We start from the raw sequence: 26,630 nt of genomic DNA on the forward strand, positions 1-26,630 counted from the left end.
CAGCACGAGGATCTAGCCTATCTAACTCTCCAATAAGCAAGATGGCAACCTCATCAGGATAGATTTAGACTCTCTTGCAAGCGTCAAGGTACGAAGATTTTTTTTTCATTATCGTAGACATCGGTACATGCTTGAATAATGACGTCTAAGTGGTACCCTTCGTGCTTTTCAGAATTTGTTACAGATACAAGAACACGCCCAGCTAACCACGCATAATCTTTCAAGCGCATACAGCCAAGGTTAGTGATACGAGAATAGGGGCACACTAATGGCATGGTGTGGAATACTGGTTGCACACATTCCCCTCTGGGCTTTAATGCATTATACACAGCGTAAGGTCTATTTCTTATTTCTTTTTCCTTTCCCCCATAGTCACCTTTAAACTTATTGCTTTAGATCTTCCACTACTTCCCACTTTTAATCTCTCACCTATATTTCAGTTATTTCAATTGGGAGAATAGCATGCCTACATATCGTTGCACATAGGTTAAATAATTTTGCTAAAGTATATTTGACTGCGCATTCCTCATTGTTGAAGAACCACATCAAACAGTACGAATTATTTCTGATTTTTTCTAGATACAGCCCCTGAGGAAGGGCCAAGGGGCCCGAAATGCATAGGGCGTCGAAAACAAGCGCAAAAATGTTTATGTGTAAACTTTGAATGTGAAAATGTTATCCAATAAGATTCTTAATTGGTTAAAATCTATGATTTACCTTTGAAAAAGAAACAAGTAAACAGTTATGAAAGAATTCTTTTTGCATCGACTGTGTTGATCAAATAATGGTTCTGTTATGTAATATTTGACAAGAATTGTGTTTATAAATTGAACAGTAGCGTTCCAGCGGGAAGTGCAACAGTGCGCATTAGGTCAAGCGGTTTCGCTTGTGTTTTTTTACACTTTACTTTTAAACATATTCATATAAAGCACAGCATGCCACCATTGGTAAAATTACAATTCAACCAACATAATTCCACTACACACCACATGCACACACTCCATAACACATGGCGAAAAGACATTACCATTTACAATGCCATTAGCTCAAACTCAAACAAATCCGAGCCCGATTGCATTTCTAATGCTTGTTTATAATAGGCGATCGGTGCGTCACACGGATTGCAGAATCCCATGCATTATAGCCCCTAAGCTTTCTTAAACGCTTTCGAATTCGCGTTTTCAGGGCCAAGAACGCGTCCTGCGGGAATAAAACAATGTGTAACTGTTCTGTGCCTGCACAAGGGTTTCCAGCTTCTACTGCAGAGTTACTTCCGGCTGAGGAACCGGCTCGCAGCAGTGGCGCGCGGTCTAGTCTTTTCTAACAGGGTCCATAGTTGCCATGGCTTACACGTCTCTAACATTTCAAAACAGCCGAACCCCCACAGGGCCTGGCCTCCACTGTGCACCATAAACAACAGGTCAGAGCGAGAGACAAGTGCCATTTCCAGAGGTTACTGCGCCGGAAATGCCACCCCTCATGGCACTTGCATGGGATGCACGTCGCCACAGCAACCCGGATATTTTTAAATACCTTAATTTAACGCCTCTGGTGCTATCCTGCTGGATAACATGGAATTTATATTTGAAAGAAAGCCAAAAGAGCTAAAATGGAACGACGCCAGAGGAAAACGAAACACTGCCCAATCAAATGGGCGTGAAATTGAATGGTTTTGTGAGGTGTTTTCATTGGTCCAGAAATAATGAGTGAAGTCTTGAACACAGATGCAATGCCGGAACCCTGCCACCAGCCCCTGGCATAGTAAATCTTTGTCCTGTTGTTAAGAATACAAACTTTCCCTGGACACAATATTCCTTACCCGCTGACATATTGTGTGATCATTAACAAATCACCAGGCCCTTGGCGTCTGTTACTCAACTCCTTGTGTGGCAGAACATTACAGAAGCCCTGGTGGTGACATGCTTGGATTACTAGAATTTAACCAACTCCGGGGTCCCATGGACAGGCTTCAAAGATTGCAAAATAAGGCAGACAAGCTGCTTGACCCATTTAAACAGCCTTTAAAGAGATAAACTGGCACCACTGGGATACCCTACACAAAACTCAACGGAGAAAAGGGCCAATATAGCTACAGAAATGGCTACCACACTGCAAGCCGCCTCAAGGGAGTCTTCACACCCAACGAGCGTTCAAGAGACAAAAACAGAAAAGGGTCCTGGGGTGGTAGAGCCCCCACCTTAGGAACATCTTGAACCCAAGCTGGAGTAACGAATCACCTTAAAAATGAACTGTTCCACCTCGCCTTCCACAAATCTTTAAAAAGGGTTGTGATTGAGTGAAATTAACCGGGTCCCATCTGCACCTGGTCCAGACCATGACATGCCCCCTCTGTCAGAGGTAAATGCATCTTCTATGTGAACGGATGCCACTTAACCAGTGCTTTAAATGGAACTATAGAAGTGCATTCACTCAATCTTTGGAGTGCCTGTTAGCTCCTACGAAGTGCCAGTACTTTCCCACTAATTATATTTAGGGCTCCCTGCTTTCCGTTTTCACTGATTTTTACAGATAAATGCAGATAGAAAACACCATCTTTCCTAACTGTATTTATTTTTAAAGGCGGAAAAAAACAGATAATTTGGCTTCTTTTTTAACCCCTTCCATGCGGCCGCGATTCTGCGCCTGTGCGGCATCATGTTGTTGGTACTTTTATTAAAATGTGTTGAACCGATGAGAATGAAAACTACACGTACCATATGACAGTATTTTGGAAAATGAAAGCCTAGGGCTGAAAACATGGTGCTGTGGCGAAATATAGCCCTAGAAGGGCCCGATTACGAGTTGGGTGGTTAATTCTGACTGGTGTGTAAATCCCCCGTTTACACACCAGTTGGATTTACGAGTGGTTAGGTGTTTAACGCCTCAGATAATTATTGAACGTGTTAAATAACTCAGCCTTTGTTAAATGTACTGCAGAACACACCTACCGAACTTTGACAGGGGAAAACATAGAGTATCTACCGTATCATGTGAATTTTGGTGCGTTAATACCAAAATCCGCATGTTAGGCCCCAACAACTCGCAATAGGTGGTATTGATCACACTCGATAAATTACGTACCCCATGGTTTTGTTATTTATCAAGTGGGCTAAATGCCATCTACAGCCGTAGTTAGGGCCTTAGACCCTTAGAAAGTCTTCTCTCCAAAGTATTAGCTGCCAAGTGCTGTCTTGTGACAAGAACACCTTTGGCCGGTACCAGATTTCCAATCAAATACCCTTTGCAAACTGCAATTAATGGGCAGACTTTATAAACATGGCCAGTGGAAATATGGAAATCCAACTCAACAGCGTTTTTTGCATAATTATAGATGTACAGCACTTGCCACATAATTTGCAGAGACCAACAAAAACCATGTCCTGCTCAAGCTGATCAAAGGTTGCTGAAGCAATGGCCGTGTGGTGTCACGCAGTGACAGACTATTTCTAACTGGTCACCTTTCAGTTTCAGATTGCTGTATTCAGGTGTTACGCTGCTATTAATGTGGTGAAACCTTTTCTTCCACAGTATCAGTATGGAATAAAATGGCAAAGTGAAGTAATACTGCCATACATTATATAATTTGCCATTCATGCTGCAAACTTTACTCGACGTTGCTCATATAATTTGATCCTCGTGTGTCACACATTACTATAATAACGAGGGCCACTGGAATGATGCAACTCTGAGACTGTAGCCGCAGCATTATCTGCATAATTATTAGTTTGCTACATTTTCCACATAGCCCATCATCTGCAGCATTTTCTGAAGATTTATAACAAAATAAAAATTTACAAAAAAGCTTGTCAAGGAAATGAATCAAAAGTTACTAAAAAAGTGATAACAGGTGCTGCTCTGCAGTGGAAGGCCCTTGGAAAAGATTGCCTGACTAATCCCTTTTCTGTGACTTTGTTATATTTGGTTGTTAAACTGGCACGAATAATGTGAAACCTTTGCCGAGACAATATTCGCCAGTGTAAAAATGACAAAATAAGGACGTTATACAATCACAAAGTGTGCTGAGTTATTTTGCCCTTTGACCCCCTCTCCCCTCCCCCGCTGATTCATAAACCCAGTGGCTCTGCTGGCAATTTACAATACTGACTGACACCAAATGCCCTTCATTTCAAAGGTCTGCGCAAAAAAACCCCCAAAAAAACACAACAGGACTGGATACGTACGTCACACGTGTCATGGTGACGTCACCTGGGAGTTATGCATGGTTTATACAGACATTCTCCTTCAAGGCGTTTTCCCCATCGGCTCGAGACCAACACGAGTTTAAAATGAGACCCGCGTCTAGGTTCAGGCGAGTCGCAGGGCGCATGCGCGTTGTGCTGATAACACCAACCAGCATGACTCAGGGAGGCCAGAGGAGAACCAAAATAGGCCGCTCGGTTTCCCATTTCACCAAATCATCATGCCATGCCCTCCCACCCCCAACGGTGAGGGGGCAGCGGCATTCCCCAGAGCAAACAGGAAACACCGCCTCATTTTCTTCAGGCCCAGCCAAAAACTTCCCTTACAAACAAAAAAGCCTTTAAAGTTGTAAATATTTAAGGGCAGAGAGATCCGAACCGTAAAAGGGCAATACATTGGCAGATGTTTTTTAATCTGATCCAGGACGGAAACTGCCCGGCAAGACTACATTTATAGCACCTTCCGTCTCATAAGCACCGCCCGGCCAAAGAACCGGCGATAAACTGCGAGCGGCAAATAACTAAAGAATAAACAGAACTCGGTAATGACCTGGGCACTCAGATAGCAAACGGTGGTGAAAATAGAACACAGCCATGTTGGTAATTAATAGGGTCTAATAAATCACTCGCTCTTTACACTCCCAGACATAAACAAACAAATCAAGACGGCTCCATAGCAATACTTTTCACTTCCTGGACTTTGCTTTTACATATCATTGGCATCAGATGCTCTGGTCGCATGGACTCAATTGAAATGAACCAAGGCTACAACTCCCAAACTGCACTAAGTGTAAAAGAAAGGTCCAGTCATGGAACACCGGAGTCCCCGTCATCCCCCGCATACAGTTACACAAAAGAGATCTCTGACACGAGCGAGGTCGCCATGTCGGGTTGGTGTTCCGCTTTTATTAGCTGCACAGAAGAGCGGCGCTCGTCCCGGGCGTCCAGTTTCTGATGGGTCCCAGATGTGCCTTCGATGTGGCCCGCCAGCCGCTGATAATCATGCATTTGAGCTATTTTGGGCCTCGCGTGCACGACGCGGCGTCTGCTCTCGGGGCAGCGGCTGCTTCGGAATCCGGGCCCGGCTGATGCTGAGGAGGGGAGGGCTGCTTCCGGTTAATGAAAAGCATCGAGCGGGCGGCAGCCAGGCTCCATTCTTAATTCACAGAAAGCAGCTTCGGTTTTCAGAATAAACCGTGTGTCAGGTATTCATCAGCTGCTTCCATTGTACGAGAGTTGGTTCATTAGCATCATCTGTTCTCTACATAAATCCAGGGAAACTGCTGACCTAAATGAAATAATGCTAAGCCAAAAAATAAATAAATACAATGAATACCTGAAACCGGATACACGGCCGCCCATCAAATATAGTTAGTGGGAAAGGAAACATTGTGAACGGGTAGCATGCCGGAGGGAAGCCGGATGGGGGCGGGAGAGCCTGGTGGGGGGGGCGGGAATGCGAGCGAGGGGAGGAGAAGTGTGGCAGGCGGATTAGGGAGATGCGTGTGCTTGTGTGGTCACGTGGCCCGCTTTTGTGGTCACGTGACTCACATTGCACTGTGAAGAAACCGCAGTGGTTTGACAAGTCGATCGAGCACTTGAATTTTCGCCTATTACATTCGCAAGCGAATGTAATAGGCGAAACCTAAAAATTCCTGTAAAGGTTTTAGGGCCAGATGTAGGTAATTCATATTTACCGAATCTTAAATACCGAATTTTACCGATTCGGTATTTAAGAGTCGGTAAATATGAAAGGGGGAGATGTAGGTATTACAGATTCTGTAAATACCGAATCGTTAAGATTCGGTATTTACCGAATCTGTAAATACCGAATCGGTATTGCCCATTGATTCCTATGGGCCTTACAGCCCATAGGAATCAATGGGCAATACCGATTCTGTAATTACAGAATCGGTAAATACCGAATTTTGCAAGGGTGCAGGGGGTGTCACTTTGACACCCTCTGGCACCCCAAAAATAGGCATGTGCGCCATGTGGCACACAGACATGCCCTAAGGGCATGTCTGTCTGTCACATGGCTAGGTGTGCATGCACACATGTGCATGCACACCTGAATTCGGTATTTTAACACCCAATTGGATTGGGTGGTAAAATACCGAATTTGTAGGGCCTTTGGGACTCAGAAGAGTCCCACCTACATCTGGGAATTACCGAATCAGTAAAAATACCGATTCGGTATTTTACAGATTCTGTAAATTTACCGATTCGGTAAATTTACAGAATCTGTAAAATCTGGCCCCCTACATCTCAAGATGCCAAATACCGGTCGGAAACGGCCGAATTAGGCCGTTTCCGACCGGTATTTGCCACCTATATCGGGCCCATAAAGAGCAATGTAGACGGATGGAGTAAATTTCGGCCCCTCTTTTCGCCTATTGCTATAAAACTGGCCATATTCAAAGTTCTTGGTTAGGAAGCATTGTGGTTCCTCTCTTGAAAAAAAGCTCCCGCCTCTCCCCAAGTAACTATCGTCAAATTGCCCTCCTAGATACTACTGGGAAAATCTTTGCGGACACCGCCTTAGACCATGTAAATGACTTGGCTACATCAAGGAGAGAAATCCCCATGGTCCAAGCAGGTTTTCTACAAAACCATTATGTGACTGATAACATCGCAATTTTTCAAACTATAATTGATAAATATGTCACCAGTAATTCTCAGGTAGTCTATATAGTCTATTTATAGATTTCTCTACAGCTTTTGATAAGGTGGATAGGCCCACCCTGTAGAGAACATTAGCGACTATTGGAGTTCCGGCAACCTTGCTGAGGCAATAGTAGCCCTCCACACATCACCATGGTGTAGAGTCCAGATGGGAGGAGACAAGGGACTCACACAGGAGATTCCTACTCAGAATGGTCTTAAGCAGTGATGCCTCCCTGCTCCCCTTCTCATTATTCCTTAGTGACTTGCCCGATTGCTTTTTGGAGTAAATAATTTTTCACCAAAAAAGCATCTAAAAAATCTATTCATTAATGTACGCTGATGACGTGGTTATCTTCAACCTCACTCCAATTGGTCTTCAGCGCTACATGGAAGCTCTCTCTAGATATTCAGAAACCAACTTTTAAAAAGTACATATATATATATAAAAAGGAAAATATTACTGTTTAGGGGAAGGAGAAATACCAGACACTTTGCATGGAAGTTTGGAGGCAACCCAGTTGAGGTAGTACCTAACTGGGGAGAGTCACTTGGAACTGCCCCTCAATTCCAACGTATTGAATTAAAAGCTGAAGCCCACCTTAATGCAATAAAAAGATTCTATCTATCTTCAGGGAGTCTGCACTTTACTGCCCTGCTTGAAATATATTGCACTAAGATTACCCCTATCTTAATTTATGCATTAGAGCACATTCCCATAAAAAGGTGGCTTATTTTAAAACTTAGTGAAGGGAAATTACTGTTTAGGATTACTTCCACAGGACAAGCTATAACAGATCAAGTGCTACGACTAGAAATAGCAATAGTCAGTGCATATTCAAGAGCCTTGGCAAATCTTATTAGATGGTCCTATAACCTGCTTCGTGCTCCTGAAAGCTCCTTCTAGCTCAAGGGAGTCAGAGGTTTCTGGAATCCTTTTATAGGAATCACTTCCGGAGGTCAAGTGAAGCCCCTTCCTATCCCAATCCAAGATGGACGAATTCAAGGTTTTCTTTGCATTAGACCATTCCAACATGATGCAACTTCCTGTTCGTGCATGCATCTTCTATAAGAGGAAATTCTGTGACACACACAATGTATTGCAAGGCACTTCAAGTTGTTCAAGAGTTCCATGCTCTTAGAAACTCTTCTAGTCTTCTCCCTATTACTCTGCCAGATCGAATCCCTTTCTCCTCTTGTTTGGACCCATCTTCTTTTGGAGATTCTATTCCTCTGAGATTTTTTTTAGGCCATCAGACTTTTACCTCCAAGTACTGAAATGTTTTTGCTAGCAGTCACCAACCCTTAAGGTCATCGAGTAAAGGGGCCTTGGCTACTGGAACGAGTCGCCCATACTCCAGGCAAGCCAGAGACTAGCTCTCATCCAGCACTTGTTATTTATTAATTTTCAGGACTTTCATCTGAGTCCTGTAATGGCTGTCACAACATATTGATCAGATTGTGACCAGCCAATCAGGATTGACTAGTCTTCTTCAAAGTAAGCAATGATAGCATATCTGGACATGTCCCACCCAGATAGCTCTATTTTGTAACCTTAATTTTTCAAAAACAGATTAACAGATTTACAGCAAATTACAAAAAGCACACTTTAAAGAGCTTGCATTCTGCTCAATTTTGTGTAATTCTGTTTAGACATTCTCTTGAATTGCGGTCTAAAATTCTATATGGAAATATCAAGATCACCCGAAACCTTCTAGAAGGAGCTGAGGAGGACGATTTTTATTTTTTTAAAGTTTTGTTAAAATTCAAACAGGTCTAAAGTTATATAAGCTATAGGATACATGAAAACGCAGTCTAGAAATGCTAGATTCTTACTGTCCAAATCATTATGTACCACATTTATTGGGTACCCTAGATGCTCCACAAGATGTTTCACTCAACAACACACACCAGAGGAAATGCCATAGATGCCATTCGAACATGTCGCCCTAATGCACAAGATGTAAGAAATTGGGCTGCTGTTCAAGGGCTACTCTGTAATCACCTCAAGTAATAATCACAGTCCATGTCAGGGTAAATCGCTAAAGTCAATAAATAAACGTGAGCTGAACCAATTGGTACATATGGCACAGAGAAAAAAGCAATGTGTAAAGTATTTATGAAGGACAACAACATTAATAAAGTCGAAATGCAAACAGTAAAAATCCTAAAACGAATTAGTAAAATAGAGTAAAATTTAATAGGCAAAATGCCAAAAATCCAATAAGGGGAACCGGAGATATGAATTTTTAAAGTTTGAAGTAAAAATAGCACCAAGTAGCGCGGAACCTAGTAGCAAGCAATTTGACTTTGATGGTGATGGAACACAGGTCGGATACACCAACCAACTTCACCCTGGTCAAATATTTCACCTTCTGACTTAGTCCTTAGACTTCATGAAGGCCTGTGCATCAACGCTATGGGAGGCTGCCAGAAACCATCAGTCATAGATTTGTATGAAAGGGTGTAGTCATTTTGGGTACTTGTACACTGTGGGGGAACAGCTCTTCAAAAATGCGGGGCGCCTCCTGTGGACTCAGTGTCTAATTCAACAGGGGAGGAACAGTACACGTTGTACTCTGTAGAGACAGGGCAAACCATACAAACCTGTTACTCAGTAGAGTGAACCGGATACCTTAGGTTGCAAAGGAATGTATGGTCTTGGACTGGGAAAATGCTGATGTTTCTATGAGGCCAAGTTCTGCAAGGAGGAAGCATGATCAGACTATGCTGAGTAAAACCACCTACACTTGATCAGCTGTTAATGGCTGCGCACAGGCCTTCAGTAGAGGTCTGCAGTAACAAACGAGTACTTTGTAGATTTGACGTCGAGTCATTGCTAAACAGTAATCTATCACAAAGACAGGCAGATAAGTGGAGACTGATCTGTACCTTTCAGCACGTAATTAAAAAGTTCCTAGCAAAAGTGAAGGAAACTTTCAATCCTACTAAGGACGCAAGCATTATGCATAACTTTATTTATTCTCTCCAGCAGCTTCACACAAAAAAAACTACAATTCCCTTTGTGTGGATGGTTAAGAAACAACACAGTCCAGCCAAATAATGCCCTGAATACGTATGTAGAGGTACTGTTCCTCTGTCCCTCCTCTTTTGTCGCATGTCTGCCGCAGTGAAGTTGGACCTCATATTCAGTCTGTCTTCTGATTATTTGCTGTAGAACGAATTGAAGTTTGTAATACATTTGCAACACCATCAGTGATTAAGGTTAGAATTAACTTTACTGTAAACAAAGAGAGCGCATCCGTCTTTTGGGACTGCCTTTCCATTTCAGGTGTTATTTGGAAAACAGAAAGTTTTCATTAGTTAACCCTCACACACAAAAGTTTCACCGTGGTGGCATGCTTCATCATTGGGTTCTTCGGGTTCTGCTGTGGAATGGGGTGTACTGCGGCCTACGAGTTACATGGGAGAACTTTTTGCTGTTGTCTAGAAAAGACGAAGAGACAAATAGGGGGAGGGGGATTGTAGAAGATAAAAGGTACCTGGCTAGTAGGGAAAATATTTTATTAGTTCCTCTATCCAGTATGGTTTCAAAATGGGGAAAGTCGAAACTCATGGAATTATGTTCCTGAGTTTCTAAGGTTTACATGTTTCGAGCCCTACCCCAAGGCTATTCTTCAGGACCAAGGATTGCTACTCTGTGATACCACTCCTGTCAACACTTAGTTGAAATGCCACTGCATGCTAGGAAAAATAAAAATACATATACATACAGAACTGATTAGTTGTTATGTTTGGAAGATATGTAAATTGCCTAAATAAGGCTTCATGGGTCCAAATGGGAGGATGGGATGTCTTTAGTCACACTTACTTCAAAGCTACTGCCTCGCTTGGGGAATAGCCCATCATGGCTCGGAGCCAAGAGCTTGAGTGAGGGAGTATCTGTGAAGTACGTTTGACTAAAGGTGTCCCTTCCCCCTGTTTGGACTCATGAAGCCTTATGTAGGCAATTTACACATCTTCCAGGCAAGCGTTTACTGCAAGTAGCCGCAGGTCTATAAACCTAGATGTTACTTTGTGTTTTTTGGATCTGAGATAGAGGCACAGGAGGCACACATCCCAGGTGCCTTCTACTCCACGTCCATTGCAGTCTGATACGTAAGTGACAACAGCCTCCCAGTAAGGAGTGAGAGCGGTACAGCCCCATAGCATGTGCAATAAATCTGCGTCTCCCAGATTACACCTGGGGCAATGGGTGTTGGTGCGCTTGAAGTATTTGTTTATTTTGGCTGGTGTCAGGTAAACGCTGTGCATTATAAAATATTGTATGAGGTCAAATCTGGCATCTCTAGGGATGTGCGTGGGTCATTCTATTATGGCTGCCCATTCTCTATCCATACACGGCCGGTGAAGATCAGTGTCCCAGGGATGTCAGTGGTTGCACTGCGTGTGCTCTTAGCGATTCAGGAAACCACTACGTAAGGTGTCTCTCCATGCCCATCACATTTATGTATTGGATGGTGAGCTGAGTTATGGGTTTTTGTGTTATGTCCACCCACAGCGCTGCAAATCAGCGAGGTATGTAGTAGGAACTGACCCCATGGTAGGCCCTCCTTATCTGCTACGACGTCTAAGGGTGATATCTGTCCATCATGATATAGGTCTCCTAGAGTCTGTAGTCCTTCCTCCCCCAGGCAGAGTTCCGCCCAGTGGTCCCGCACTGTCCTCTTGGCATGCCCTGCATCAGCAAGAAAGGCACGTATGGAGTAGTACTGCCTGTGAGGCATTAACTGCGATGGAAACATCTGTAGGCCTCTTCTAGCATCAGCTGGGTAGGTACTGCCCCGTTCCTCCTGGGGTGAAATAAAGGTATAATTGACAAAGTGTGTCTCTCCTGGCAATTGCGTGGCCGTGTCTGCTAAGTATAGTCCACTGACCCACCTTTTTAGGTCGAGCCTAGACAGCAGGTGCACTGTCTGGAAGATCTGTTGTATGTATTTTATGGGCTCTGGAGATCAGGCACAGGACATGTCTGCTTCTGCTTTTGCTTAGGGACCTTTTTTTCTGTTCAACTGTCTCTATTTAACTGTTTTGATAGAACACGACCACTAGAGATCAGGAAAATATCAGAACTGTTTTCTGCTATGGGGCTTTCTTTTTTATTTTTGTGGCAACTGCCTCCATTTAACTTTCTCGATAGAAAAAGACCAGGAGAGGTCAGTAAAAAAACAGAATCACTTTAGCATTCCCTAGATTCCAGGCCTTAGTAACTTGTCTTCCACGAGCACCAGTAGACAATACTATTTTTTTCAAATCTTGTATTTTTAGTGATATGACCACCAAAGGCCTTGATTTTATTTTAAAAACATAGCTTTGGACTATACCATTTGCCGCTGATAGGCAGTATTTCTCTCCATGTGTTTCCATACCGGACGTGTTCACAGTTTTGTGCTTACTTTCCCTCCATGTTAAAGAACAGAAGCTGTTTCAGCACCCAGGCTAACGTGCTGCCTAGCTAAATTCATATAAGGCCCCAAAGGCGAGATCAATTGCATTGCAAATGCTTTTTAGGTCTCGCTTGATCCAGCACATGTGCTGGTCTGGTCGAGACATTTAGTAGGTGAGTTTTCAAAGTGCTACTGGAGTGCTACACGCTTGCGTTCACGCGAGCGTGCACGCACGCAGGCGCCATCTGTCTCCTCCGTCACAGGTCATTAAGTTGCTTGTTTTTATTTCCCGTGCTTTCCCCTCTGCCTCCGTCCAATCAATCACTTTCACTTTCGTTTGAATCCAAATGTAAATTACCATGGTGTCCAAACTTTTTTGAGTTGCATCAAAATAGTCTTATTATTATTAGTCTTACGAATAAACTTATTGGTCTCAAACTTTGTAGTCTCTTCCGTGCACAACCAATAATTTACTCTGCTCATCAATGCCTACCAACTATACAAATTGGTATCAGCCCTAATTTAATTGCTCCCAACACGCAACTTGCATGGATTACAGTACGCACACTCACACACACACAACCACACACAACCACACCCACACACACAACCACACAAAACCACACACACACAAAACCACACACAACCACACACTCAACTACACACACAACCACACCCACACACATAACCACACACTCAACACAACCACACATACACAACCACACAACCGCACACACAACCACACACACGATCACAACCACACCCAACCACACACACACCCAACCACACACACAACCACACCCACACAACCGCACACACACAACCACACACACACACACACACACACAAAACAACCACACACACCAAACAACCACACAAACTCCCACAGCCACACACAGACACACACAGCCACACACACAGCCACGCACACAGCCACGCACACAGCCACGCACACAACCACACACACACAACCAGACACACACAACCACACACACACACACACAACCACACCCACAACCACACATGACCAGACACACACACAACCACATCCAACCACACACAATCACAACCACACACACAACCATATCCACACCTACAACCACACCCACAACCACACACACAAAAACAACCACACACACAACTGCAACAAAAAGTTTTATGAAAAATTGACTCTTAAAAATTCTGATCCACCAGAATCAGAGTCCTCCACAACACCCTGTTTTTTTGGCTGGCAGCTGTGAAGAGGAGACCAATATTGCCCCCATTTTTATTATTCTGTATCCTCGGTTCAATTCTGTGGTGCTTTTTAGGTCTCGGCTATCCTAGGCTGCGCTTGCGCAGTCTCGCTGGCGAGATTTTATGTCTTCTAGTATGGAGCTTAAACAAGCCAGCTCTTCTCCATTGGCTGGCGTCCTAAACGGCGGCCAACCATTGGAGAAGAGCTTTGAGTGTCACTTTAAGCCCTGTCCATTTCGGATGAGGGGCGTGTTTTTTCATGTTCTTTCTCTCTGTGATGTCATTAGTCCAAAACACGCCCCCCAATCTGAAAAGGACGGGGCTTAGTTCCTTCGTGTTTACGCTTGTTAAGTATAATAACTGCGGGTGCCCATCCCGCTTATTAGCGTCCTAGCGGGTGCCCACCCTGCATACTAACTTTAAATGCTCTTGAGGGAGCCTTCCCCTCATTTTTGCACCATGAAAATTGCCGCCGCAGCCCGGACTTAGCGGGAAGTCAGGCAGCCTCTTGCTGACGTGGGTGAGGCCGCAAGACAGTAGGAAGCAGGAAGCGGACGGGAGTCCACCCCATGCTCCTGAAACGTGAAGTAGATCGGCAATTGCACCCGGGGCTCCCGTGCTGTGAGGGAGAGCCCAGTGGTGCCGAGGGAGCCACGGAGAAGTACTGCGGTGGCTGGCGGGGCTCCCGTGTGGAGGAGAGAGCCCCGTGTGCAGCTGATCCAGTCCGGCGATGTGAAGGAGGCAGCCGGGTGAAGTGAGGTGTTGGCCAGGAAGCAGGGAGGAGATCTGGCGTTGCACGGGCACCAGGATCAGCCCGGGACGTACGGCTGTCGGGGTGAGAGCCGCCCAGCAGGACGTCGGCCTTCCGGCAGCGAGGGAAGCCGTGTCGGACCCCGAGACACCGCGTCTATTTCCCCGCGGTGGCGCTCGAAAAAGGAAGAGAGGCTCCAAACGGAGGAAGCACAGGAGAGCCCGGTGAGTAAGGCTCGGGTACAAAGGGGAGGGGAGCTTGAAGGTGAACATTGCCGGTGCCCGCCCCCCTCCTGCCCATACCGCCTGCTTTGGGGGCACCTCTGCTGAGCGGGCTCGCCAGAGGGCGAGACGCTCTACTGTGGGGGCACGCATTTAGGTCTCACGATCCCCCGAGTGGGGCCCCCGCCTACCTGTGCCATTTGTTTTTGTCTGGAAGCTCACAGTGGCGCCGCAGTTGCAGGCCGCTGCAACACGGGGCAAATTTGGTTACTCCTAGAGCCACGCACAGGCTCTAGGAGCAGGGGGCAAGTTATCAGCGAAGCCCCAGGTGAGAAGTCGTCACCCCAGACAATGCCTCTCAGTCCTTGCAATCGAACTCAATAGCGTCGCTCCTCTCCAAAGCAAAAAGAAAAGGCTCATTCCCTCAGCACCCTGGTTCAACAAATCCCTATATGAAGAAAGGAAGCACCTAAGACTCCTGGAGAAACAATGGAGGCAAGCACCCTCCACCGATAATTTGGCTACGCTTCGTTCAGCAAGATCCAAGTACCACAAGCACATCTTCCTCGAGAAAGCATCACACTTCAGAACCCTCCTTGACGCAGCCAAAAATAGACCCAAAAAACTATTTGATCTCATCAAGAATACTAACTACTCTCCCCCAACCTCCAAATTGGAGGATTCTACAAAGAAAGCTGCTGATTTCACTGTATTCTTTGACAAAAAAGTGAAATCACTTGTGGTTCAGGTCGCTCATCCTACCCCTCCAGCGGAGCACAAATCACTACCCATTTGGCAGAACTTCGACCCCATCTCTGAAGATGTCCTCCTCAAGTGCATCCTCGAAACAAAGCCCTCCAACCACTCGCTCGACCACATCCCTAGTGCCATTGCCATTGACTTCTATACCCATTCTCTTCCCTATTGGACCACTCTGGTCAACCTCTCCCTCTGTCAAGGCTCCCTTCCTGTTTCCTTAAAAACTGGGCAGCTCACTCCTCCGCTTAAAAAACCCACTGCGGATGCGAATGACCTCAACAACTTCCGCCCTATCACTAACCTACCCTTTCTTGCGATGATCACAGAAAGATGTGTTGCGAAACAACTCTCTCGTCATATCAAGGACAATGATTTTCTTGACAATTTTCAGTCTGGCTTCATCCAAAACTGCAGCACTGAAACTGCCCTGCTGCAAGTGATCGATGACGCGCTGCGAATACAAGACTCGGGGGGGGTCTTGTCTTCTAATTCTCCTTGACCTTTCGGCAGCCTTTGACACTGTCAATCACAACACCCTCCTCAACACTCTTCAACAGAGAATGGGCATGGAGGGCACTGTGCTTAAACGGTTTGCTTCTTTCCTTTCTGATAGATCCCAAATGATCAAAATAGCGGACAGTCTTTCATCTCCTTTGGCGGTGGGTCAAGGTGTTACCCAAGGCTCTATTCTTGCACCCACGTTGTTCAATCTCTATTTGGAACCTCTGGGATATCTCCTAAGTAAATCTGGGGTCAACTATCATCTCTACGCAGACGACACTCAAATCTACCTCAAGGTTGCCTCCACTCACGATCTCTCCGTCGTAAGCTCTACCCTCGACTGGATGTCAACACATCAACTGATTCTGAATCCCTCCAAAACTGAATTCCTCCTCCTCTCCTCCTCACTTTCTCCTCCCCCGGTTCAATCATGGATGGACCAGATGAATCTGCTGAACAATAAACCCATCATTGTCGACAGCGCAAAATCCCTTGGTGTCATACTCTACACAAAACTCAATCTACTCTCCCACATTAATTCAATTGCAAAGTCTGCCCGATACCAACTGCGCCTTCTTTGGGGGATTCGTCGCTTCTTCCCGGAGCATGACCTTAAAACCCTGGTCCAATCGCTGGTCCTCTCCAGACTGGACTACTGCAATTCTCTTCTGACTGGCCTCCCCAAATCCCACTTGTCCCCCCTTAAGTCTGTTCTCCATTCAGCAGCTTGTTTCATTTTTGGGGCCAAAAGAAGCGACCACATCACTCCCATGTTATCCACCCTCCGCTGACTTCCCATCGAGGCTAGAGCTATCTACAAGACTGCCTGCATCACCCACAAAGCCTTGCACTCCTCCTCTCCGCGCTACCTGGCGAATAAACTGAAACTCTCTGGAGGCTCTAGACCATCACGAAATGCGGAAAATCTACTGCTTGAACCTCCCACTTTCAAGAAGGAAAGATCGATAGCCCAATCCTTTTCAGGCAGCGCAGTGAGAATCTGGAACTCACTTCCGCCTCAGCTCCGGACCACCACCTCCTCCCAGGCCTTCAAAACTGACCACAAAGTTCTCCTCCTTCAAAGACACTTCCAAATGTAATCCATGCCCTCTCTATTATCTGAAGGAAACCCTTCCATTATAGAAAAATCTACTTTACATGACTATGGAAGTGTCTTCCCAGTGTGGTCTTGTGGTTTGAGAGTCTGCCATTTATTGCAGTATTATCCTTCTACCTGTGTTTGGTACTCGTGTGTAACATGCACCCGTCACTTTCTCTTGTAACACACTGTTTTCTACCTCTTACATTTGTTTGTTTTCGATACCTGCACAAGTGCCACCAGTGCCTACGTAACATTTGTTCTTGTGCTTGAGTGTCCTCCATATATTGCAGTATTATACCTCTATGTTTATTTTGTACGCTTTTGTAACCGGCACACGTCACTTTTTCCTCCTGTAATGCACCGTTTGCTACCTCTTGTATTTTGTTGGCTCACGATTGTCACTTTTGTAATGCACTGTTTGCTACCTCTTGTATTTTGTTGGCACACAATTGTCATTTTTGCTTCATTTAATGTAACGTTTGCTTTTGTATTTTGCTCACTTGTAATGTTCTCATGTATCAGTTATGTTCCTATTGTGAAGCACTCGGACACCTTCTGGTAAAGTCCGCGCTATATAAAAACGCATAAATAAATAAATAAAATAAATAAAGTGTGAGAGGGTGCGCCATCCACTCTCGGACCACATTAACACCTCAACAGCCTCCAGCTACCCCCCTGCCCGTGCTGCCTACCTAGCTGGGGCACAACCGCATGGCCCTCGAGCTTGCCACACACCCCATGACCAGACCCTCCTGACTCTTACGTCTCATCTCCCTAGCACTTACTCCTCACCTCTCTGGCAATCACCTTTCACCCCCATGGCCTGACAGTCACCCTTGTCCCTCTTGACATTCACTATTCACCTCCCTGCCGCTCACCCTTGACCCTCCTGGCACTAGCCCGGTTTCCCCCAAGAACGCAACCCTGCATCGTGAGCCCTGCCAAATAAATTCTGGCATGGTGAGCTCAAGTGAGCAAAATATTCGGGACCTCATCTCCATTGCTTGAGAGAAAGTGTCACTCATAGACGTTAATTGTCACTAATAATTACACTGAAATTACGTAAATGTCACACATAAGCAATCTGAAACCTTGGCAGCTATGCAACCGTCCAGTAGCATTTCTTTCCATCTGGGGAATGCAGCAGCGACGCTGATTCTAACACCAAATTTACATAGTGGTCTGTTTCTCATATATAAATGGAATACGGCTCAAATAAATGCACTGCCGTGCGTTCAGAGTAAACACTTTCTTTCACCCCACCTATAACCGCGCGTACGCAAATAGCTGCCACACATGCGTAGAAACGACAGCTAGCTCAGCTGTTCAACCCCTTTTAATTCCAAAGTTAGTGGCTCGGCGGCCATATTAAACTAGAAGTTCATCCACAGGTTTCCAGAGATATGGGTTTATGACGCATGCTAGATAACATTTGAAAACAAATATTAGGTAGCAGATGTAAATAACATAAATGCATTTTCAAAATAAAGAGTAATTGAGTCCTTTGCCTGCGAGGCAACCTTTACATTGAATCCCAGATTCAACTTAGGATCTTAACTGCTTAAATAAATAGAAAGCAGTGCTCTTATTCCTACCTGCCGCAGGCATTGCCAACTTTGCTTCGGATTTCGTACTTCTGCCCACTCCCCGCCTCGTTTTGTTTGAGCTAGTCGATTCACGAAGTTTTCACATCTTACGTCATGTTTGCCAGCCCCGGTCTGAACTGTCCGTGATTTCCTCGAGCTCACTTTCACTTATTGCAGCGCGTTGGTTGCCTGGGTGGGCGCCCCCGAAGTCTTGCGTGCTGATTGGATGATAAGTGGGAGTGGTCGTCATCACCTTCCCGAAACCCTTCACAGGTAAGTCGACCCTTTCTGGGGTCGAGATGTGCTAAACGTGGGATCGCCACTTGGCCGGTTTTCTACCGACATCACCAGTATTTTAATGCCCCGGACGGCAGAAAAATAATCAAATTCACCTCTAAAACCGGAACTTTTAGATCTTATCTGTACATACTTCAAACGGCAATATACATTGAAAAACACTTTTAACTGTGTTCTGGGGCTGTGTTAGCGATCTTTGTTTGATAATTAAAGCAAAGAATGGCAGAAAAGTCACGTTACAAATAAATACTTTCGATTTTGTTTAAAGTCCTACTTAGTAACATGCCTAAGACTTCGAAGACTCTTAAAAAACACCATGAATACCCGGTATTTTTCTCTTGGAAGGTGGCAACCCTAGGTACGTAACCAGTTGATACAGTGCAATTATTTATTTTAGCAATTTGTCCCAACGGCATTAGAGATGACATTGGTAGAGTGACCAGGTAGCCTTGTGTCACATGTATACCACTTTTCTATTTCTGGACAATATTTTTAAGTATCGTTATTACATCTTTGCCAGATCTTGCAGGTGTATGCGTGACTAGTTAGGTTAGTGTTATAGTGGGATGAATAAGACTACCAGTCACTGAATTCTAAGCAAAAAACAGTTGTTTTTAAGTGTGTTGGTCAATCAATCAGTCAGTATATTTATAGAGCGCTTCTTGTCACCCATGAGGGTATCCAGGTGCTGGCAGGGTCCAGTTGATTAGCCGAATAGCCAGGTCTTCAGGGTCTTTCGCAACTCTGCAAGAGATGGGGAGGTCCGTAGATGAAAGGGTAGTTTGTTCCATATCTTCGCTGCTAGGTAGGAGAAAGAGCGACCTTCGTATCTGCTATGTCGGATGTGGGGGGGGGAAGGTTAGATAAAGGGACACGGGGCGGAGGTGTCTGGTGGGTTGATGTAAGTTCAAGCGATGATTCAAGTCGTCGGGTCCTCAGTTGTGTAGGGTCTTGCATGCATGGGTCTTGTAACTGGCATATTTTCTGTACAGGAAGCCAGTAGGGTTCCCTGACGTAGGGGATGATGTGGGTTCATCTAGGAAGATCCAGGGGGAGTCAGGCGGTGTTCTGTATGGTCTGTAGTCGGAGGAGGAGGTGAGTAACGATCCCTGCGTAGAGAGCGTTTCCATATTGCAGTCGGCTGGAGATAAGGCTCCGTTACAGGTATGAGTAGAGTTGTTTGTTGATGGCATTATCTAATACTTTGGCCGGAAACGGAAGCAGAGAGATTGGTCGGTAGTTGTTGAATTTGCTGGGGTCTGCCAGTGGTTTATTTAGTAGGGGGTTGACTTCTGCGTATCTCCATTCCTCAGGGAAGGTGGCTGTGGCAATTGAGCTGTTGAACAAGGTTGTGAGTAAGTGACTGATTGTGGCTTTGCCTAGGTTAAAGATGTGGTGAGGGCATGGTTTGGTTCGCGTTCTCTCAGTGGACCAAGTTTATGATGGAGGCAGTGTCCTGTGGGGCAAGCTGGCTCCATTTGGTTAGGGGGGATGTCTGTGGTGGTAGCAGGGTTGTTGTGTTGCTTGAAGAAATTGGGGGGCTTGGATGTAGGTTTGAAGTTTCGGTAGCCATTGGAGATCTTGTCAAGAAGTTTGCAAGGTTGTCGCAGAGTTCCTGTGAGGGGGTAATGTTGTTTGTTGCAGGTGAGGGGTAGTAGAATTCTTTGAGAATGTTGAAGAGTTCTTTGCTGCTATTGGAGATTGATTCGATGCATGAGGCTAAGGCCTTTTTTTTAATTCCCTCAACTGTCTGTGGTAGAGATTGCGGGCTGTCTTTGAAGCGGTCTAGTCGGTTGTATTCTTGCTGTGCACTATCTACTTTCTAGTTATTTACACTGTTGTTTAGCGGTTCTGAGGTCTTCAGTGTACCAGCTAGCCTGGTTGGTGGACCTTCCTTGGATATTGCTGCCGATGAGAGTGATGCTGTTGGTGCAGTCGGAAATCCAATTGTTGAAGTTTGTGACGTATGGTCTAGCTTGTTGGAGGTAATGTGGTGGGTGGTTAAAGGGTGTTGATCCATGTGTCCTTTGAGACTTTGCTCCAGCTACGGTGGGGGGCAGTGGGCAGACTGGGGGCGGAGGTCCGTGAGCTGGGGATGTTGAAGTGGACAATGGAGTGGTCGGTCCATGTGAGGTCAGTGGTGTGGCTATACCTGATGCGGTCCCCGGAGGTGAAAAGGGGGTCTAGCGTGTGTCCGGCAGTGTGCATGGGGGCATGTACGAGCTGGGTGAGTCTGATGATGTTCATGCTGTAAGGTTGGTTGTGTTGATCTCATTGTGGTCGTTGATCTATATTTGAGGTTGCAGAGGAGAATGTAGTAGTTGGAGTCTATGGCTAGGGGAGACAATGAAGTTGCAGAAGGATGGAAGTGGTCCTGGAGGATGGTAGGCGAGGGTCAAATTGGCTCAATTAAAAGAACCAAGACCACAAATTCCAGAATCCACTGACCTGTAAAAGCAAAGACCAGCCTTGGAGACTCCCGATTACAACTCTCAAAATGCATTCAGTTCTTAAAGGAAAGCAGAGGGTTTGGGAAGTGTGTATTTGATAACACAGACACATGTAGTGACTTTCTGTTTTACTGGTGTGGTCAGAGATAAAATAAGAGTAATTAAGATTACAAACAAGTGATAGGGGCATGCATGGAGGAGTTTTGATATGACACAATCTAGAGGTTGCTTCTTGTCACATCAACTTCATTTGGCACCTTTGGATTCTGAGCAAGAAGAAAGAATATATTTACATCTCTGACAACCTCTGTCACTTCTTCACTGATCCCCCTTATTCTTTGCCCACTAGGTCCAGGTTTGTAAAATTATAAATCAGTATTGGCAGCCACAACTTGGCGCTTGTGAGATCTTTTGTTACTGGGAAACAAAACACAAAACAAGGGCTTCAAGCTAGCCCATTGGTTGGTTTCATCATCACTCTTACTTCTTTTCTTTACATTGGTCAACACCAGCTGTTTTCCTTTTTGCAATCTAACTAGAGACAGCTTTAGGAGGATTTTGGTTTCAGCTCCTTTAGATTCTACACGTATACTAAAGCACTGCAGGGACATAGCTGCATGTGCTTTCCAACTCCCCATATCTTATTTCTTTAGGCTGGTACTTTAAGGCCGTGTGTTTATCATGTGCCTTTTATATTTCTCATATGGCCAAATAAATGAAAATCCACTTTAGGGAAAGAACGTCATCCCTAAAGTAAATCTGTTCCTTGGAAAGAACATAAAAACATATAGAAATCTTCCCTGCTCCTGTCTCTCCTCCTGTTTAAGGAGCTGGGCTTGTAACTGAACCTCTCTGCCAGGCCCAAATGCCTTTCTCATATCCCCATCTTTTGCGTTCCATGAAGATGTCCCAAGGAATGAAGGGGTACGTTTGGGGATTTCAGCACAGCTTCCTGTGTCCCAAGAATTGTAAAAGGAGAGATCAGAGAAGCAACTTTGTGCGAGATTTGATCAGCTGCGTTCAGACATGTAGGCTAGTGGGACATGAGGCAGGATACTGCTCTGGCGAACACATCCTGCCTTTCTGAGCACCTGTTTGGATAGATACAGAAGCTGAGACTTCTGCTTTCTCCTCTCTGCTGCTAACAATATTTAATACTGAGTACCAATGGGGAGAGCTGGAAGGGCAGTGTCCAGTAGTCCTTTTATGTATGACAGTCGGGGCAACCCTCTAAATGTTTGCATTCTGGGGAGGGGTGCTAGAGAGCCTGTGAGAAAGATGGCGGCTAAGTAGATCAGCTCTGAGGGCTGGCACACAACTACTCCAAACCGATCCTACAGGACATGCTGCTACCATCCTAGCTGAACTGATCTGCGGCCCAGAACCAGAGAGGCAGCCCATGCCAGGAAGGCTAGCCCGAGGCGGCATGGTAGCCCTTGATCTGGAGGAAGTGAGTCTGCTCCGAGGGTTGTTCGCTCTTTGGGCAGTGGCCGTTGCGAGGACACAGTTGCGCACCTCGCTTGGCGGAGACTACCGGTAGTGCCAGGGCATTGTGGGCTCACTGCGGTATCTCCCAATCCAGAGATGATTTTCAGCAGGAGCCTACAGTGGCGGGTTCATTAGATCCTGCCGCCATTTGCTGTGTGCCTTGGAGGCCACGTCTGCTCGATATAAGTGATGAGGAGTGCCCACACGGTGCTTTGACCAACAGCTTGCCACATGGGCCTTTGGAGAGTCCATCCTTTATATGGATGGTTAGCTCCCCCTAATGAGGGAACTGGCATCACCTCAGACTATTTACACATTGGCCAGTCCTTTATACTGAGCTCCTGTGACTGTTGGCCTATCTGCTCAGTTGTTAAATGTGTGCTGGTCTCCTGCTGCTGACTGAGCCCCTCGCTGCTGCGTTTGATCTGCCTTTGGCTGCACCTTTCTATGCCATGTGTCTGGGTGATTACTGACTGGAGCCTACCTCTGCCTACTGTCGCCTGGCTTGTTGTAGGCCCCATCTGCCTTGGTGGTATTCCTGCATTTCACTGTACCCCAAGCCATGGGCAAAATGGACAAGCAAGCTCGGCTCACTTTTGAATTCCACAGAGGTCCTAAACTGATATTGGAGGCTGAGCAGGTTACTTGTGGGGAGAGTGCAGCAGAGTGCAGCTATATCACCTAGTCTGAGGTTTCTGCCCTCCTGAAAGAGATGAAAACTAGCCTTTCCACCATTGACTAAAAAATTGACTCCCTCAACCGCATGCATGGGGGACATGAAGGAGCGCTTGGACGGACATCAAATGTGCAAAGATCGCACTGAACAAAGAATCCCGGGGGTCGAGGATGACTTGGACCAAGCAATTTCCTGCTCAAAGAAATGGCAAAGGAGATGAATAAAATAAAATTAAAAGGGACGATTTGGAGGCATGCTTTTGTAGAAGCAATCTACGTATTTTGGGCATTGCAGAGTCTACATTGAAGGGTAGAACGAATAGAGGACTATGTTGAAAAATTAGTGTGTGACCTCTTTGGCTCGAACTCTCTCTCCAACATGTTTATAGTGGGAAGGGCGCCCCAGCGTTGGGCCCTCATCTGATTCCAGGGGCGCCCCACTGCCTAGCATTGCCAAGCTGCCTAATTATTGGGGTCTGGACACCATCATACGCCTGGTGAAGGAGAGGCACACTCTTACCTATGAGGGGATGACTGTCCTTTTTTCCTGACTTCATCCAAAGTGTGCCAAACGGAAGTTTGCTCCTGTCAAGAAGAAACTGCAGGAACTTGACATCTCCTATGCTATGCTACATCCAGTTCGTCTACGCTTCTCATTGCAGGGCAAAACTCGGATCTTCACTGACCCCAAGGAAGCCTCTTTTGTGCTCAGCAGGCATCATCAGGCTTCAGGCAGCCCTTCTTCAGCTGTTTCCAGCCAATGTAACCTGCTCCAAAGCGATGTTGAATACGTCTGACTGACACTACAGAGTTCGTCGTTCAGTTTGACTGTGGCGGGCAGAACGCTCATCTCTACATAACGAGATTTTAGGGGTCCAACAAATTTCACTGTTCACGGTAAGACTGACGGTTGTCTCAATTATTTCAAATGAAGCAATTATGCCCATCCGGGCCTTAGGTGATCCCACGTGATGCCGTAAAAAGCCCGGATGGGCATAATTGCTTCATTTGAAATAATTGGGACAACCGTCAGTCTTACCGTGAACAGTGAAATTTGTTGAAAGAAGGAAATGATTGAATAAAACAAAGATTGGTTAAGACAGAAGAGCTTGTGAGAATCTCATTTTTGCTGTGCGATTGGCTTGGAGCGCCTTGTCGTCTCTCATGTTCCAGAGGAAATCAATATTACTGCATGAGCAATTAATTCCAACAGAGAGCTGTCAATGGGCTCCCACTGTCCACAGAGGTTGGACCCCTAAAATCTCGTTATGTAGAGATGAGCGTCCTGCCCGCCACAGTCAAACTGCTGGTGAGAGAGGCTGGTTTGGCTTCGTGTGTGACTGGATTCTTTTTAATCATTTTAAAACTGCATTTGCACTATTGTGGTTTAGCGCTTTTCAGCGCTACCGCTTTGAATGTAGTGTGCTGATCTTAATGGGCACACCGGCTCCATTCTGTTATTGATCGCCGATCTCGGCGCAACGTTTATATTTTGATCGCCTCCCTTGGCGCAACGTCCTGTAATCTTACCTGCATATTTTACTTGAATTTTGCTGTCCCCGGCTCCTGGCACCGATCCGCCACGGCTTGTGCCGTTTGCAGCGGCGGTGGCCATACGAGCGCTCACTTACTTCCGCCCTGCATCCCCACTTCCGCCCTGCTGGCTAATTGGCAGGTGAGCGGTCTAGTGGTTCTTTCCTCTTGTGTACTTAATGACACAATGGCGGAAGCGCAGCGGACGAGCGCAGCGGGAGCGCCGACTTCGCGCCGAAGTCGTGCCAAAGTCCTGCCCGTCTGCGCCCGTCCGCGCCAGCACGGGCCCAGGGCCTAGCCCCTTTACACAAATTCCTCTTTCATACTCTAGATCCGCTCTCCTGCTGCTGCGGGGATCAATTTGCCCTTCGCATACTGTGTTAAACTGTCAATATGCCCCTACTGTTTGCTCCCACTGCTCCCTGGCCCTGGACTCTTTTGAATCTAGCACTGACAGTATGTCGTCCTCGTTCTGGAATTTACCCGTCCCTGCGTGTAATGTACGTCCCACCTCACACAATTACTCTTCAGAACTAACCTTCATTAGCATTAACAGTAGATCGCTCTCCAAACATAAGAGAGATATCTTCGACCTCTTGGAGTCAGATCGTCCTGCTGCTCTGTTTGTGACCGAAACATGGCTGAATGATAGCTCTGGACCAGATATCACCATGGCTCTCCCCAATGATTATACCTACGTTGGGAGAAACCGAGCGCTTAAAGACGGTGGAGGAATTGCTGTTATTTACAAAAGAGAGTTCTCCTGTAAATGGGAAGATCTCGACTTCCCTGACTGTGAGGCGGGCCTGTTCAAATTAACTCTTTCCCCCCAATTTACCTTAACAGGCATCTTGATTTACCGTCCACCGGGATCAGTGAGCGGTTGGGCTACTGCACTTCCTGAACTCATTGCTCCTCTATTAGCACAATCCACTAATTTTACTATTGTTGGGGATTTAAATATTCATTTTAATTCTGTCTCGTGTGCTATTGCTCAACGTCTCTTACAAGATCTTGAAGCTCTTGACCTGCATCTCTATAATTCCGACCCTACTCATAAGGCCGGTAACCTCTTAGACCCTATCATTTCCAATCTGACGACCATTTCCTATCAATCCTCTACCCCTGTTCTTTGGTCAGATCATTTTTTAGTTAAATTCTCTGTTAAAATATGTACAGCTGACACTTCCAGGCCAGATCTTACCCACAAAACTAGTAGGAACTGGAAACGTCTAGACCTTGACAGATTTAACTCTTTTCTGGCCAACTCTACCCCGTCAGGTTCTAATATAACGATCAAAGAGTTACCCACAATTACATCATGGTTAACCACAGCCTTGGATTCCTGCCTACCTACCCAAAAAAATAAAACTCAAATTCATCACCCCCCGGCGCCCTGGTTTAACGACTCTTTACGCCTTGAAAAATCCAATTGCAAAAAGCTTGAACGTATTTGGCGTGCAAAGTATAACCCCGAGCACAAAGCTAACTATAGATCCGCTCTTAAATCCTACCACGCGGCATGTGACACTGCTAGAGCTAACTTTGCCAACAACACCATACTTACAGCTCAAAACAGGCCCAAGGCCCTGTTTAAAATTGTTAAGGAGCTCTCTGGTGCTTCCTCAGTTCCGAAAGACCCCTGCTTAGACACTGCACAGTGTAATGCTCTAGCTAATTTTTTCCGGGAAAAGATAGACAAAATCTATGCCATTTTTAATTCCACTTCTGCTACCCCTACCCATGTCGCGCCCCTGGTT

The 26,630-nt window shown here is 45.7% G+C and overlaps 1 protein-coding gene and 1 long non-coding RNA gene across 5 annotated transcripts in view; one reads left to right on the plus strand and one right to left on the minus strand.

Moving 5' to 3' along the window:
• LOC147748106 (uncharacterized) overlaps window positions 1–18,563 on the minus strand; it is a 261,843-nt gene extending 243,280 nt beyond the window's left edge. The window contains exon 1 of the long non-coding RNA XR_015308646.1: window positions 18,437–18,563. This is a non-coding gene — a long non-coding RNA (uncharacterized LOC147748106). The remainder of the gene's footprint in view (window positions 1–18,436) is intronic.
• The window catches only part of LOC147748107 (serine hydrolase-like protein), a 107,469-nt gene continuing 99,400 nt past the window's right edge, over window positions 18,562–26,630 (plus strand). For all 4 annotated transcript variants that reach the window (XM_086958753.1, XM_086958760.1, XM_086958764.1 and 1 more), the window contains exon 1: window positions 18,562–18,700. The gene's annotated coding sequence lies outside the window, so the exon portion shown is untranslated. The remainder of the gene's footprint in view (window positions 18,701–26,630) is intronic.

The sequence above is a fragment of the Lissotriton vulgaris genome, chromosome 1_1 (assembly GCF_964263255.1).
Source record: "Lissotriton vulgaris chromosome 1_1, aLisVul1.2, whole genome shotgun sequence".
In the NCBI taxonomy this organism is placed as follows: domain Eukaryota; kingdom Metazoa; phylum Chordata; class Amphibia; order Caudata; family Salamandridae; genus Lissotriton; species Lissotriton vulgaris.